General features: G+C 39.5%; 1 protein-coding gene across 8 annotated transcripts in view; it reads left to right on the top strand.

Annotated features, from left to right (window-relative positions):
* The first annotated feature begins 6999 nt into the window (after positions 1-6999).
* KLF8 (KLF transcription factor 8) overlaps positions 7000-15430 on the top strand; it is a 365585-nt gene continuing 357154 nt past the window's right edge. For all 8 annotated transcript variants that reach the window (XM_085006125.1, XM_085006114.1, XM_085006117.1 and 5 more), the window contains exon 1: positions 7000-7303. The gene's annotated coding sequence lies outside the window, so the exon portion shown is untranslated. The remainder of the gene's footprint in view (positions 7304-15430) is intronic.

The following is a 15430-nucleotide window of genomic DNA, read 5'->3' on the forward strand; positions in this document are numbered from 1 at the left end:
ATATTTCCAAAGAAGACATACGAATGACTAAAAGATACTTGATCATGTGCTCAGTATCATTAGTCAACAGGGAAATACAAATCAAAACTACAATGAGCAATCCATCTCACACATTTTATGACATCTATTATCAAAAAGACAAGTGATAACAAATATTGAGGATGTGAAGAAAAGGGGAACTTTTGAACACTGTTGATGAAATGTTAATTGATACAGCTATTTTGGAAAATAATATGGAGGTTTCTCAAAAAAATTAAGTATAGAACTGCTATATGATCCAGCAATTCCACTTCTGGGGATGTATCCAAAGGAAACAAAATGAGTATTTAAAAGAGATATCTGCACTTCCATGTTCATTTCAGCATTATTCACAATGGCTAAGGTTTGGAAAGAACCTAAGTGTCTGCTGACAAATAATGCATAAAGAAAAATATTCCAGGATCCTTCTCTGGTCTTTTGTAGTTTATTATACATATATAATAGACTATTTTTAAACCATAAAAAGAAGGACATCCTGCCAATTGCAACAACATGGATGAACCTGTAGGGCATAATGATAAGACAGACAGGGAAAGGCAAATAGTGTATGGTAACACTTATATGTGGAATCTGAAAACAATAAGTAAAACTCATAGAAAAAAGCTAATTGTGGTTGCCAGTGGCTTGGGAGGAAATGGGGAGATGTTGGCCTAAGTGTACAAACTTTCAGTTACGAGATGAATAAGTTCTGAAGATCTAAGGTATAGCATGGTGACTATAGTTAATAATACTGTATTGTATCCTTGAAATTTGCTAAGAAAGTAGATATTGAGTGTTAATTTACTTGACTCTGATAATAATTTCTCAGTGTATACATATATCAAATTGTCACATTGTACACTTTGCACATATACAAATTTTGTCAATTAGACTTCAGAGGTAAAAATAAAATAAAATTTGCTTTAAGATGACTCACTTTCTCCATGTTGATGTCTATTTTTCTTAACATTTATATGAACACTATATATTAAGGGAATTAATCTTCCTTTGCATATGTTTCAAATACTTGCACAAAATTTATCTTTTGCCTTTACCTTTACTTATGACATGTGGTGGAAGATTTAACTTTTTGGCTGTTGATAAATCTACTGACCTTTGTGGTTTTTCCACTGCTGTTATGTTTTAACACTTTCTCATTTCAAAAGAAGTCCAGTATCTTTCTCTGGCCATTTATAGTTTTTTAAAAAAGTATTATTATTATTTTTAACAGCTGCACCTGTGGCAGATGGACATTCCCAGGCTAGGGGTCAAATCAAAGCTGCAGCTACAGGCTTGCACCACAGCCACCAGATCCAAGACAAAGCTACGACCTGTGTCATGACTTGTGGCAACACCAGATCCTTAACCTACTGAGCAAGGCCAGGGATCGAACCTGGATCCTCACAGAGACGACGTTGTGTCCTCAACACACTGAGATACAAGGGAAAATCCAGTTTTTTAAAACATTTGAATGGACTTCAGTTATGCAGAAATAGATTAATGACAATCTTTGGTTTTTGACACATTATCATTATCTGTCCTTTTACATCACTTATTTACATTTATTTACAACAAATACCTGGGGACCCATCACTCAACCCAAAGCTAGTACTTTATCAATAACTCATATCTACCTCTGGGTGTGTGTTCTATCCCATTCTCCTTCCCCAGTAGTGACCTGAATATTGTGTATGTCATTCCCTTGCCTTAAGATGTTTTATCATATATATAGTTATTTATTTATTGATATTTACATATAAATATATATTATTTATATATATTTAATATACAATTTTATTTTTATATATAAGTAAATAAGCAACATATTGCTAAGTTTAATTTATTTTTGAACTTCATAAATTGATATTAAACAGTGTGTTATCTGCATTCTGGAACTTTGTTTAACATTATGTTATTAAAATTTGGTCACTGTGCTGCATTAAGTTATAGTTACTTTCCATATGAATAATTAATAGAAGCAAGCCAGGTAAAGAGTGAGTAGAAGAGCACTTCAGGTGGAAAAATAGCTTGTGTTAAGGTCCTGAGATGGAGAAATGCATACCAATCTTGAGGAACTATAGAAAGGAACATGAATGACTCTGGAGAAGAGTAATTAAAGATGAGTTAGGAGCAGCAGCCAAGGGACAGACTATAAAGTCCTTTTAAGTCATAGTGAAGATCTAGGCTTTTGCCCTTAGTGCAATGGAAGTCATCAGGCAGAGGAATGACATGCTCTAGTTGGCCAATTTTAAAAGAATTTAAAGAATATATTCTCATAGACTGAAAAGTCACAAGAATACAGTCTTGAGGTGGGTGTTATTATTATCCCCACTTTACAGGTAAGAAAACTAAGGCTCAGAGAGAATCTGTATATGGATCTAGAGTTCACAGAGGTTTGGTTTTGAGACATAGTTCTAGGTATTCATTAGATTAGTCAGAGCCACAGAACTGAATGAGATCACAAAGTGAGAGAAACATAGATGGAAAAGAAAAGAGGGTTAAGGCTTGAGGTACACTAATATATCAGACTTAGTTAGAGGAGGAGGAAAGGAGGCTAAAAAGAAGCAGTCAGTAAGGCCAGAGTAAAATCATGAAGTATTTTTACACAGAAGTCAAGAGAAAAAAAATAATTGCTTTGTTAAAGCAACATCAGTCAACTATGCCCAATGTGGCTGAAAGATAAAGTGAATTAAGAACTGAAAAGTGGCCACTTGCTTTAGTATCATGGAAGTGGCCAGTCTTTACTTCCTTAATGATCTTAGGGCATTCACAGAAGTGCTTGAGAGAAGTATTATTATTGTCTCTGTGTTTATGTGTGAAGAAGCTAGAGCTCAAGGGACTTAGGCAACTTGCCTCAAGTAAACCAGCTAGGGAATGACAAAATTGGAAATAGAAATCTTCTCATTCCAAATCTGCTACACCACAGCTGCTTTTCATATCTGGGCGGTTTTATGGTTTGCTACATGAGTTACTGATGTTCCATTTGTAGTGCAAAACTGAATTCATTCCAACATGGCTGGATTGTCTATTATGTACAAAACTCTGGGGTAGTCATTGTAAAAGATTTGAAGATGAAAAAGATACAGATCACATTCCCAAAGAGCTTGTACAGCATCTATACAACTATATCCTAAGACAATGTGGAGTAATAGAAGCACAGAAAAATGAGGATTTGGATTAGTTTTGGACCAATGACTTGATACAGGAGAACTTGTTCATCTCCCTATTTACTGTTATATAACTCATCATCTGCCTGGCCAAAAAAAAAAGTGCTCAATAATACTTGTTATAACAAGTATTGAACACCAACTTTTTGCCAGGCACATTGTGATTATAGCAGTAATAAGTAGACTCTGGCTAGCATAAGTAATAATAGTTTAAAAGAATCAGGGAAATAGGGAACTTATTGAAAGGAAAGCAGGATATCTGACAGAGTTATAGGAAGAGTTTATTCAGGAAGTGCAGGAACCATGTCAGCTCTGGGTACAAAAATAATATGAATTTATAAATCTTCTCTCCACTTTAAAATGACTCCCACCCCCAATCCCAATCTCTGTTTCAATTCAAAATGTCATGTTCCTGGGAGAAAGAAATTAATTGTCCCAGTTATGTCAGGGATCTTGCCATAGAATAAGTTATTATGGTCACTAGGGAAAAAGGTTCACATATCACAGACATCAGCCATGGCCATTATAGCACAACCTATGGTTTCAAACAACTTCCAAAAATTGGTAAATCCCTGTTATCTACTAAAATCTAATATCCAGAAGAATGAAATTAAAGGAATGTGTTCATCTCCAAGAAGATTAATATTTCCAAGTCTTTTCCTGTCATAAGTACTTTCTTTTATATTTTTATGAATATTGATTTTATATATTTATTATGAAAGCATTATAGTTGATTTATAGTGTTGTGCCAACTTCTGCTATATAGCATAGTGACTCAGTCACATACACACATAAACACATATAAATATATATATACATTCTTTTTCTCATACTATCTTCCATCATGTACTCCCAAGAGATTGAATATAGTTCCCTGTGCTGTACAATAGGATCTCATCGCTTATCCATTCTACATGTAATAGTTTGCATCTAACCAACCCCAAACTCCCCATCCATCCTGCTCCCTCCCTGCTCCCTTGGCAACCACAAGTCTTTTCTCGATGTCTGTAAGTCTATTTCTATTTTGTAGATAGGTTCATTTGTGCCATATTTTAGATTCCACAACTAGAGATTCTAATGATAAGTGAGGTAAGTCAGAAAGAGAAAGACAAATACCATAGGTATTTTCTGACATCAGTGAGCTTACCATAGGGAACTGAGATTGAAGGAGCCTTTAGTAACTATTATTTCAACTTCCTCATTGTACAATGAGGAATATGAGGCCCTTGCATGTGGTCTTGCATGTGGTCTTACATATAGTCACACAGCAAATAAGTGGTAGTACTGAGTATACAGGAAACTTCTGACCTTTGATCCTGTGGGTCCTTTCTCTGCCAATGCTCTATAGTGGTTAGCACTGTGCAGGGAACATAAATATAAAATATTTCATATTTCCCTATGGTATCAGGCTCAGGTATAGGCAGCAACCTACCAAGAGATATCTATCATCCATGGTCAGATGTCCAGAGAATTGAGCTGAACTGAGCAACTTCCATGAATAGGCAGATAGCTGAGGTTAGAACATATGACGGATAAGCAATAAAGGACATGTCAAGACAGTTTAAGACAGGCCAAAAATACAGTATTCTTGTCCTCCTGAGTTTTATATTCTTGAAGCTAAACAGCCCTATGTCCTTCTACTGGAAAAGAGAAGTGGCTGCCTCATATGACCTTGCATAGAGGTCATATCTTACGGAATTGCTCCAGTCATCCTTCTAGCTTTATGTAACCAATGAGTCTGTTTTTAGCTGTTTGCCTTCAGCTTTTAACCAATTAACATTCAGCAAACTGAGGTGTCTCTTCTTTCCAATACCATGATTGACTATAAGTTTAGTTTAGGAAACAGGTATGGTGTGATGGGAAAGTGTGTATATCCAGAGCCATACTCCCTGGGTTCAAATCCCAGCTTCACCCAGGGGTGTGATTTTTGGTAAATCACTCTATATCCCTGGGCTTTTTTTTATCCTTCCTATATAATGAGGATAAAATAATGTCTACTTCATAGGAAAGCTGTGAGGATAAAATGAGTTAAAGCATCCTTGGAAGTATGAAAGAATATATATATACAAATAATCTGAGTCCAAAAAAGGAACATATCTATAGACAAAGATTCTAGTAATTCAGATAAACCAGGCCCTTAAGAACTATGCTCTCTAGTACTAACTGACAAAACTAAGAATACTTAACCACCGGCAATTAGCTGCAAATCCTAAAAGCCAACCTAAAAGCACACTACTACTGCTCCAACTGTCATTGCTAACTCATCCCAGAGACAAAGTATCCGGATGGATATTCTAAGGGCCAATGGTTCATAACAGGTGCATTTCTTTTTGTTGCCTTTTTTGGGGGTTTATTTGCTGTTTAAAAACAGATATCATCCAGACAGACACAAGAAGATATTGCCTTCAATCATTCTTTCAACAAATATTAATTGAGTCCCTACTATATGGCAGCCACTGTTTAGTATGCTGAGGAAAGAACAGAGAACAAAATAGATGAAGTCCCTGCTCTTACTGAGCTTATATTCTAGTGGGAGAGACATTTTACCACAGAAGCAAACACACATATAAGATTTTTTTAGATTGTGATCAGTTTTGTGATTAAAAAAAAAAAAGGACGAGGTCACAGAAAGTACCTGGGCCATCAGTTATTTTAATCTAAGTGGTTGTGGAATGCTTCCCTGAGATCTGAAGGATATTGGGACACACCAAGGGTAGAACCAGATAGAAAGAAAATGAAGTGCAAAGTCTCTGAGGTCAGACAGATCTTAGCATATTGGAATTAAAAGGGGATCAGTGTTGCTAGAGAAGAGTGAACAAGGTTTTTATAAATCAAATCAAAAAGGTAGGCAGGAGATGAATCTATTGATGGTGGTGGCTGGACCAAGGTGGTAGTAGTGGAAATGGTGAGAAGTGGTCAGATTATTGACACATTTTTAAGACAGTGCCAACAGGATTTCTTAAAGAATTGGATTTGAATCATTAATGAAAAAGAGGATTCAAGGATGGCTCCAAGATTTTTGGCCTGAACAACCAGATGTTCCCATTAACTGGAATGGAGAACAGCACTAAATATGATTTCTGATGGGTCATTATGGAGTTCCACTAATACCTATGGATGGGACCTCTAAGCCCTTCTTCAACTTTGAACTGCCTAGTTATGGAGTGGGGCACTGGTGTGGGGCTACTGTTTTGAGTGAGTCAGAGGAAGAAAGCACATTTCTGGGAATCCTCATCCTCTCCCTCCTAGTTCTACTCATAAACCTGGAGACTTAACACAGAGGAGAGATACAGAAGGGTCAGTATATTGGGCCAGGCAAAACTGAGAGACTCCAGGGACAAGAAATCTGCTGTAACCACTTGAGTACAGAAACTGTAGGAGAGTGGAGGGTGGGCAGTGCCCCTGAGGGCGCTGCAGGAACTTTCTTGGCTTTCTGGCAGCCTAGGGGACCACTTTTTACCAGAAACAAGGTAAAGACGGGGTGGGGTTTGGGGGCCAGGCCAGCCCAGCCGGAAGGAGTTTGGGTGGAGCCGACGGAACATGCTTGGGGCAGAGGGGGAGGGGAGGTGGCCACTAGCAACTAACGTCTGCTTCGGAAACTCAGCAGAAATGCCGAGTGTATTGTTGGAAAGGCCAGGAGCCCAGTAGTTCTGTCGGCTCGCCAAAGAGAAATGAAGACCCAAGTTGTGCGGTGCAGCTTTAAAGGGGCTGGTGATTGACAGAATGTGCAGCAGTGGATGGGGTGGAGCCGCTGGGTGGGGTCTGGGACAGGCAGCTGAGAGAAACCAAAAGGAAGAAAAAAGAAAACCATTGCCCCTGATACCGCTAAAGCCAGGCGGGAGAAGCTAGCCAGAAAGGGAGGACAGGAGGGTTTTAGAGATCACCTCCATTCCTACCCCGATCAACTTTCACAAACCCTCTGTCTCCTTATGAGATAATCAAAATCGACTGTATACCGGCCCTAGTCGGTGCCTATTCCCTCTAACTCTCCACTGAACTAGGTTTGTAGTATGAGGGAGTGAGGACCCTGGGTCCACCAGCTCAACTCCGGCCCCGCCCCGTCGGCCCAGGCCCTGGGCTGGGAGGAGAGGATGCCTTTGGAGGTGCAGAATCCGAAAGTAAGTCCCTTTCATTTTGCCCATCCACGCGCTCCCCTTCCTTTTCCACCCTTACTGGGGCCCCCGCTGGGCGGCATAGAGCTAGCTTACAGAAAGAGGCTCTTTCAAGAAGGATCCGGAGGGTGGAGCAGGACAGGGTGGGGTAGGAAGGGGAGGAGAACGGAGGAGAGGTGGTGCTTTAAAGCCTAGGGGAGCTGCCACCACGGGATAGGTGCACTCAGAGTTTGCTGGTTTTAGGATTAGAGCCTCGATTTCCTTTTCTGTCCTTAGAGCCTCGACTTACCCCCTCCAGGCGTCCTTTCTTTTTGTCACACTCCTGCATCCTTATCTGGCTGCTTAAAGCTTTTAGCCTGGAGCTGGGAGGGCTCCATCTTGCCAGGCTTCTTAAAGGGACAGTGCACTAGTTCAACTGAGGGAAATAAATCCTGGAAATTCATATTGAGAAAGATGGCACTGACTTACCTTACTATGACACTAGGTAGGTTAGGGGAACTTTTATGGAAAGGACAACTTTTTGTCCCTCATATTTGCCTCCAAACATGTTCTAATATCAAGTAGATTCTCAGGAGGTGCATCCTGGGCAATATTTTCAAATTGCACATTAGTTAACTGCAGAGTCAATTAGCTCTGCAGTTTTAGTTCAAGGGGAAAACTTCTGTTTCCTGAGAGGTACCATGGCAGTGCAGATGAAATGAAAAAATTCACTTATTCCACAAATATTTATTGAATGTCAGATTTATTGCCTGTGGCTGATCCCACTGCTGAGTGGTATCTGTAAATATATCAAGACCATGTAAAGTGGTGTCACTTGACTCCTTTCTTAACAGATTGGTGGCCAAGGTTTCTTTCTAGAATACAGAATTAATACTGAATTTGATTCTAAAATTTACCAAGCATAAGTCATATGAAAATTCCACTGTTCATCTTTATTGTCTTTTCATTAGTACCAGGTATCCATATGCCCAAGCCCAAGGGACTGGGAGATACAGCAGAAAGAGATAGGAACTCAAGTAAAAATGGCATGCAAAAAGAGAAGGTCAGGATGCTTCAATAGTGAAGCTTGAGACCTCCTTGGCTGATCTATCATTCCCAGGTCCATGTCCAGTCTGGAAGATTATATTGAGGAGGAGGGCTTCACCAGTTCCCTTCTGCTGTTAAATAGAACTGATGGGGTGGTGACAACTTGTTAGAAGGCCGCATACAGATCACTGACATTTCTTCCAAGTGTGTTTCTTTTATGTTTCTGCTTAGGGTAGGTGGCAGGCCTTTAATAGAGCCTAATGATATCCCACAAGTCAAAGAGATGAAAACATGGTGTTTGAGGTTTTAGGTCTAGTGTTTCACTTTTTTTTTTTTTAAGATATGCACTATCTGCATGTATGTATGTATGTTTGTACACATATATTTATTTCTCTGGTCAATGGAATGCCACAGCTTCCAGTGCTCTGCAATTTACCAGTTTAGCTGTCTCTGATATAAAATGCAAGGCACAGGGTCCTTCCCTTCTCTTTTTTTTTTTTTTGTCTTTTTGCCATTTCTTGGGCCGCTCCCGCAGCATATGGAGGTTCCCAGGCTAGGGGTCCAATCAGAGCTGTAGCTGCCAGCCTACACCAGAGCCATAGCAATGCAGGATCCGAGCCACGTCTGCAACCTATACCACAACTCACGGCAACGCCGGATCATTAACACACTGAGCAAGGGCAGGGATCGAACCAGCAACCTCATGGTTCCTAGTCAGATTTGTTAACCACTGCGCCACGACGGGAACTACCCCTTCCCTTCTTTAATGTGCCAGGTTTCATTGCATCTCTAGTGCCAGCTTCCATCAAGGGCATGTGTTGGTTCTAGGTTTCTGTGCACCATTTAGCTAAAGCTCCTTTCTCCATCTCTTCTCTCCTCAATTGGCTTTCCAAACCTCAAAACAATCTTATTCTGAATGGCCATATCATTTAGTCCACTAGATTCAGATAAAGAAGAAAGCCTCACTTAATGTTCTTTCACTCTAAAGCCCCTTGCCCATAGGGTCCTAAAAACACAGGAAACATGAATTCAACTGGAATTCTTCTGGTTGCTTTCATCAGTGGAGTACAGTGTTGCCCCACAGCCAAAAGTCACTTGTACATGTGGTCACTAAATCCTGTTATCCAAACTCTGGCATGGAGGGCGGGGAAGGAACTATGTGCTGATTCTGTAGCCAGCCTCCTGCATTTGGTATGCATGGGATATTTTAGGGATTACTCTGCTTCCATTTTAATATTTGATTGTCCCTTTGCATTTATGTGGACTTTTCTTTGAAAGAGTTTCTAGATGCAGGATATAGCTCTCATAAGGTTGCTGAAATATGGTTATTCTATTCCTAAGACAACGAAAAGTTTGTGAACCCACTAACAATAACTATAGGCAAGCAATAGAAGCCCTCCACAGGGGTTTCAAGTGGCTTCCCCAGAGCAATTTAAGTTGTTTGTTGTCATTAATTTTGCTTCCTGAGATTGCAGAGAATTTCTATCTACAGAGGCAAAATGGTTTCATGAGGGATACTTGCAAAAAGGACACTTTGTGCTCTCTGACTCTATTTTACAGGCAGTAGTTTTGACCCCCCAATTCCCCTTCTGGAATTCCCGCATCTGGTGAGCTAGACTGTTCTTGCCGAGACTAGAACAGCTTACCCCTGCATTTACTTTGGTCTGAATTCCTTCCTAGTTTTTGCTCAGCCTTCAAGGGTAAGGACCTGTGATAGACAAAGGTATCAACACGAAAGTACACTGTGTTGTCAGTTTCACTGATTCATTCATTGAACAAATACTGAGAAAATAATCTGTACCATCACTGCATAAGACCCTGGAGAATCTACAAGACAAGGAGCTTACCCTTTGGGAGACTGCAGTTTCATAAGGGTGTGTTAGTGGAGGGAAAGACAATAAGCAATAAAGGTTTTTGTTGAGTGGGAATAAGATGGGAGAAAGGATGGGGAGGGATGGCTATTTGCTCTAGAGCAGAAAAGGAAAACTTCTCTGATATGGTGATATTTAAGAATATATATGAGGAGTTCCCGTCGTGGCTCAGTGGTTAACGAATCCGACTAGGAACCATGAGGTTGCGGGTTCGATCCCTAGCCTCGCTCAGTGGGTTGGGGATCCGGCGTTGCTGTGAGCTATGGTGTAGGCCAGCAGCTATACAGCTCTGATTTGACCCCTAGCCTGGGAAGCTCCATATGCCGCAGGTGCGGCCCTAGAAAAGACTATATATATATATATATATATAAAGAATTCCAATTGTGGCTCAGCAGTAATGAACCTGACTAGAATCCATAGGGATTTGGGTTTGATCCCTGGCCTCGCTCAGTGGGTTAAGGACCCAACACTGCTATGAATTGTGGTGTAGTTCACAGATGTGGCTCAGATCCCACATTGCTGTGACATAGGCTGTCGCCGCAGCTCTGATTCAGCCCCTAGCCTGGCAACTACCATATTCTGTGGGCATGGCCCTAAAAAGCAAAAGCAAAAAAAAAAAAAAAAAATGACATGAGAGCGCTAGCCATGAGAATATCTAAGGAAAGGATATTATAAACAGAGAAAATATGACGTGAAAAGGCTTGGTGGGTTCAAGGCATAGCAAGAAGACCAGTATCATTGGAATGGAGAGGAAGAGAGTGATAGGGCATGATTTCAGAGAGACAGAAAGGGCCAGATCTTATAGGACCTTATAAAGGCTTTGGCTTTCCTTCTGAATAAAATAGTATGCCATTTTTAAGGAAGATAAGTAATCAACAATTATCATGTTTAAAATTCTACTCCAGTAAAGAGGATGAATCTTCAGTTGTTCACATCTTAACACAATCAAGGTGGTTTATGTTTTATAATTTGGATAACAATGCTTCATTAGCAAAACAGTAAGATTATTACTGAATTCATGTCAACTAATAAAAGTTAATTTTATACTAACCATTTTTTTATAACATAATTATCTGTAAAAGGTTTCAAACACATTTGAAACTACTTACATACAAAAAATATTTTTGGCATACTTTAATTTTTAAAAATCACAAATTTATTGGCACTAGAAGAATGCCTAACCTTTTTAAGAAAACATCGCAAGATTTTGTAGCACTGTTTTACCCTATCATGAAATTGTGAAAATTATTCACTGGGAAATTTTTTTAACCTTCAACCTTACACATGATTTCATGTAATCTATACACTATTCTTCTCAAATCCTTTCCAGTAGGCAAGTGTGTTTCATATATCATTTCATTTAATCCTCATAACAACCTTGTGAGGTAGGCACTGTCATCATCTCCATTTTACAGACTAGGAAACTTACCCAAGGTCAGAAGAGCAGAAGATCCATTCTCTCCTATACCTCCTGAAGTTGTTCCATCAGCTTCCTTCTCTCCAAGCTTCTTCAATTTCTTCTTCTTTTATTCATCCACCCTCACCTAATATAGCTAACATTTATTGAACTCCTGCTCTGTGCCACGTCCTCTATTGAACACTTTGCACTTATCAATTCACGTAATGCTTACAAAAATCCTGTGAAATAAGTACTATTGTTTTCCCAATTTTTCAGTTAGGGAAATCAAAGCATAGAAAAATCAAGCAACTTGCTCAAGTTTACACAGCTAGGAAGTAGCAGAGCTGAGATTTGAACCCAAGTCTACAAAGTCTACATCTTGACTATTATGCTATACTGCCTAACCTTCACCTTGCAAATACATTTTTTACCTAAATCAATCTTTCTTTAACAACCTTTATTCAAATTACCACCCTATTTTTCTGATGTTTCCAATAATTTAATCATTACTGAAACTGCTCTCACCAGAGTTACCTAAAGATCCCCTAAATGTCATGTCAAGTGCTTTCTTTTTAGGTCTTCAACATACTTGACTCTACTACATTTGGGGCTGTTGTATTTTCCTTACATCTTTAAAACCTTCCATTTCTTGTCTTCTGTGATGATAACTCTATCTTGAATTTCTACCTACTGCTCTTTTCATTCTCTTCTCATGTTATTCTATACTCCTTATTTTGGTTATCTCATCTACTTAAGAGTTTCCACTGCCATCTATATACTGATAAAGGCTTGTATGACAAGTACACATCTCCAAGCTGAATTTTTTTTCTGAGCCTTGACCAACCTATTTGTCCATTAATTGGACATCTTGACACCTCACACTTAAAATGTCTAAAACTGAATTCGTCATCAAACCCTCCACTCCAGTTCCTATCCCTAATAGTCATATAGTCAGCAATAAAGTCTAGAGTTGTCTATGACGCTTCCTTCTCCCTAACTTCTAGATTCTGCTTTGTGAATCTTTGTGTCCTCTCCATCCTACTTGTAATGTCTTTACTTTTTTATACCATGTATGAACTGTCCTATTAACATAGCTCCTTTAGTGTTGGTCTCTATATCCTTTGTTATGTGTTGAATTGTGTCCCTCACAAAATATCTTGGTATCCTAATTTTAGGTACCATAGAATGTGACTATGTTTGGACACAGGGTGTTTACAAAGGTAATCAAGTTAAAAAGAAGTCATTAGGATAGGCCCTAATCCAAAAGGACTATGTGGTATCCTTATACAAATGGGAAATTTGGACAGAAAGAGTGACTTGTAGAAGCAAGATGATCTGAAGAGACATAGGGAGAAGACAGTTATCTGCCAGCTAAGGATAAAGGTCTAGAACAAATTCTTCCCTCAGAGGCCTCAGGAGGAATCAACCCTGATGACATTTTGGTTTCAGACTGATAGCCTCCAGAATGATGAGACAATCAATTTTTATTTTTTAAGGTACCTGGTTTGCTGTGGCAGTCCTAGCAAACCAATGTAGACTCCAATCTAGTGTACATATTAGGATATTTCTAAAATACATGTTTTTATCTTGTCAATCCTATGTTTAGGATTAATAGGATTAAATATTTGCTTTTTAGTAAGACACTTCACAATTTCTCATCAACCTACCTGTCATGTTTATTGCATATGATGTTTTCTTATCACGGGAGCTACATTAAACTAACTGCTACTTCTCAAACGTGCCATGGTCTTTCACAAACACCATGCCTTTGTTCATGCCAGCGGGACTTACATAAATGTCCTTCTTCCTCTTACAAATTGTACTACTCCACTTCCACCTTTCCTTTTACTCCATCCCTCTCTTTTTGGTAAACTCCTATACATAGAATGATACCCAATTCATTTTCTCTGTGAAGCCTATCTGCACCTTGGAATATAGGAGAGATTTGGATAGCCAGAGTGGAGGAGAAAGGTTATTCTGAGCAAGAAGAACCATATAACCAAAGGCAGTAATGAGCATGAACATATGCAATAGAGGGGGATGGAGTAAGAGAAAAAGGTTAAGTTAGAGAATTCTTTGGCTTTGGTGATAATATAAATGGGATCAGAGAAGCTTCTAGAGAAGCAACAAGATCAATATTCTTCCTCCATAGTGTGTCAGGGAAACAGCAAGTTATCAAAGAATGTTAATATCTAGTTAATGTCACTTGATGCTAAGCTAGCCAAGTATTGTTCCTTGGAAAACTTGCTTGCTTCTTTCCTTCCTTCCTTCCTTCCTTCCTTCCTTTCTTTCTTTCTTTCTTTTTCTTTCTTTTCTTTCTCTTCCTTCCTTCCTTCCTGCCACACCTGCAGCATATGGAAATTTCCAGGCTAGGGTCAAATTGGAGCTACAGCCGCCAGCCTATGCCACAGCCACAGCAACGTGGGATCCAAGCTGCATCTGCTACCTACACCACAGCTTATGGCAGTGCTGGATGTTTAACCTACTGAGCAAGGCCAGGGATCGAATCCACATCCTCATGGATACTAGTCAGGTTTGTAACCCACCAAGCCACAAAGGGGACTCCTGGAAAGCTTTTCTGTATAATATTCCCCTGAACCTGGGGATTTTGCTGGTCAAAGATGGCATGGTAGTAGAGCAGAAAATACTCATCAGGGTGCAGAGTACTTTCCTGCTCTAGTCTATGTAAACCTGTCTGTGTATATTAACCATCGCCACTTACATAAGGCAGATTTTTTTTTTTTTGCTTTTTAGGGCCACACCTGTGGCATATGGAAGTTCCCCGGCTAGGGATTGAAAAGGAGCTACAGCTAGTGGCCACAGCAACCTGGGATCTGAGGCGTATCTGTGAACTACACCACAATTTGGGGCAATGCCAGATCCTTAACCCACTGAGTGAGGCCAGGGATTGAACCTAAATCCTCATGGACACTAGTCGGGTTCAATTCCACTGAGCCACAATGGGAACTCCGAAGGCAGATGGTTTTGAAAGGAGGAAGAAAAATTCATTCATTAATCTCATTCACTTATTCAACATATGTGCCCTGAGAGCCCTCTATGTGGACCGATCTGTACTACAGGCTGGTAATATACAAATATAAGACCTCAGCCTTGCCCTGGAGCTTAGCTAGGAAATAGACAAAGCTCTAGATAATATCTAGTACTTGTTGATCACTTACTCTATGCCAAAGACATTTCTAAACTCTTGGCATGATTCTCATTTTTTTTTTGTCTTTTTTTTTTTTTCGCCTTTTCTAGGGCTGCACCCATGGCACATGGAGGTTCCCAGGCTAGAGTTCCAATTGGAGCTGTAGCCACCAGCCTACACCATAGCCACAACAACATGGGATCAGAGCCATGTCTGTGACCTACACCACAGCTCACGTCAATGCTGGATTCTTAATCCACTGAGCAAGGCCAGGGACTGAACCCACAACCTCATGGTTACTAGTTGGATTTGTTAACCACTGAGCCATGACGGGAGCTCCTGCATGCTTCTCATTTAAATTCACGTGGGGTTATACCTATTTTGAAAATAAGGACACTGAGGTTAGAGAGAAGTTGAATAAATGCAGAAGAGAGGAAATTGACAGTAAGCAAACCATTAACATGAGCAGAAAAATGTAGGTGAGATTTAGGGTGAAAAGGTCAGAGAAGACTTGCTGGAGGTGATGTTTGAGTCTTAGAGGATAAATAAAAGATTTCAAGTGTTTATGAAAAATATTAATAGTTGACCTAAGAAAGAAATGGGAAATTTTATATATACATCAACCTGAGGGTTATAACCCAAAAGACAGTTTTTCAGAAAGCTCTGAGGACTCTTCTGCCCATTAGAGG

Source organism: Sus scrofa, chromosome X (assembly GCF_054392235.1).
Source record: "Sus scrofa isolate SSC_HxYL_T2T_F1_AM1 chromosome X, Sscrofa_HxYL_maternal_Yorkshire_Landrace_v2.0, whole genome shotgun sequence".
Lineage (NCBI taxonomy): Eukaryota > Metazoa > Chordata > Mammalia > Artiodactyla > Suidae > Sus > Sus scrofa.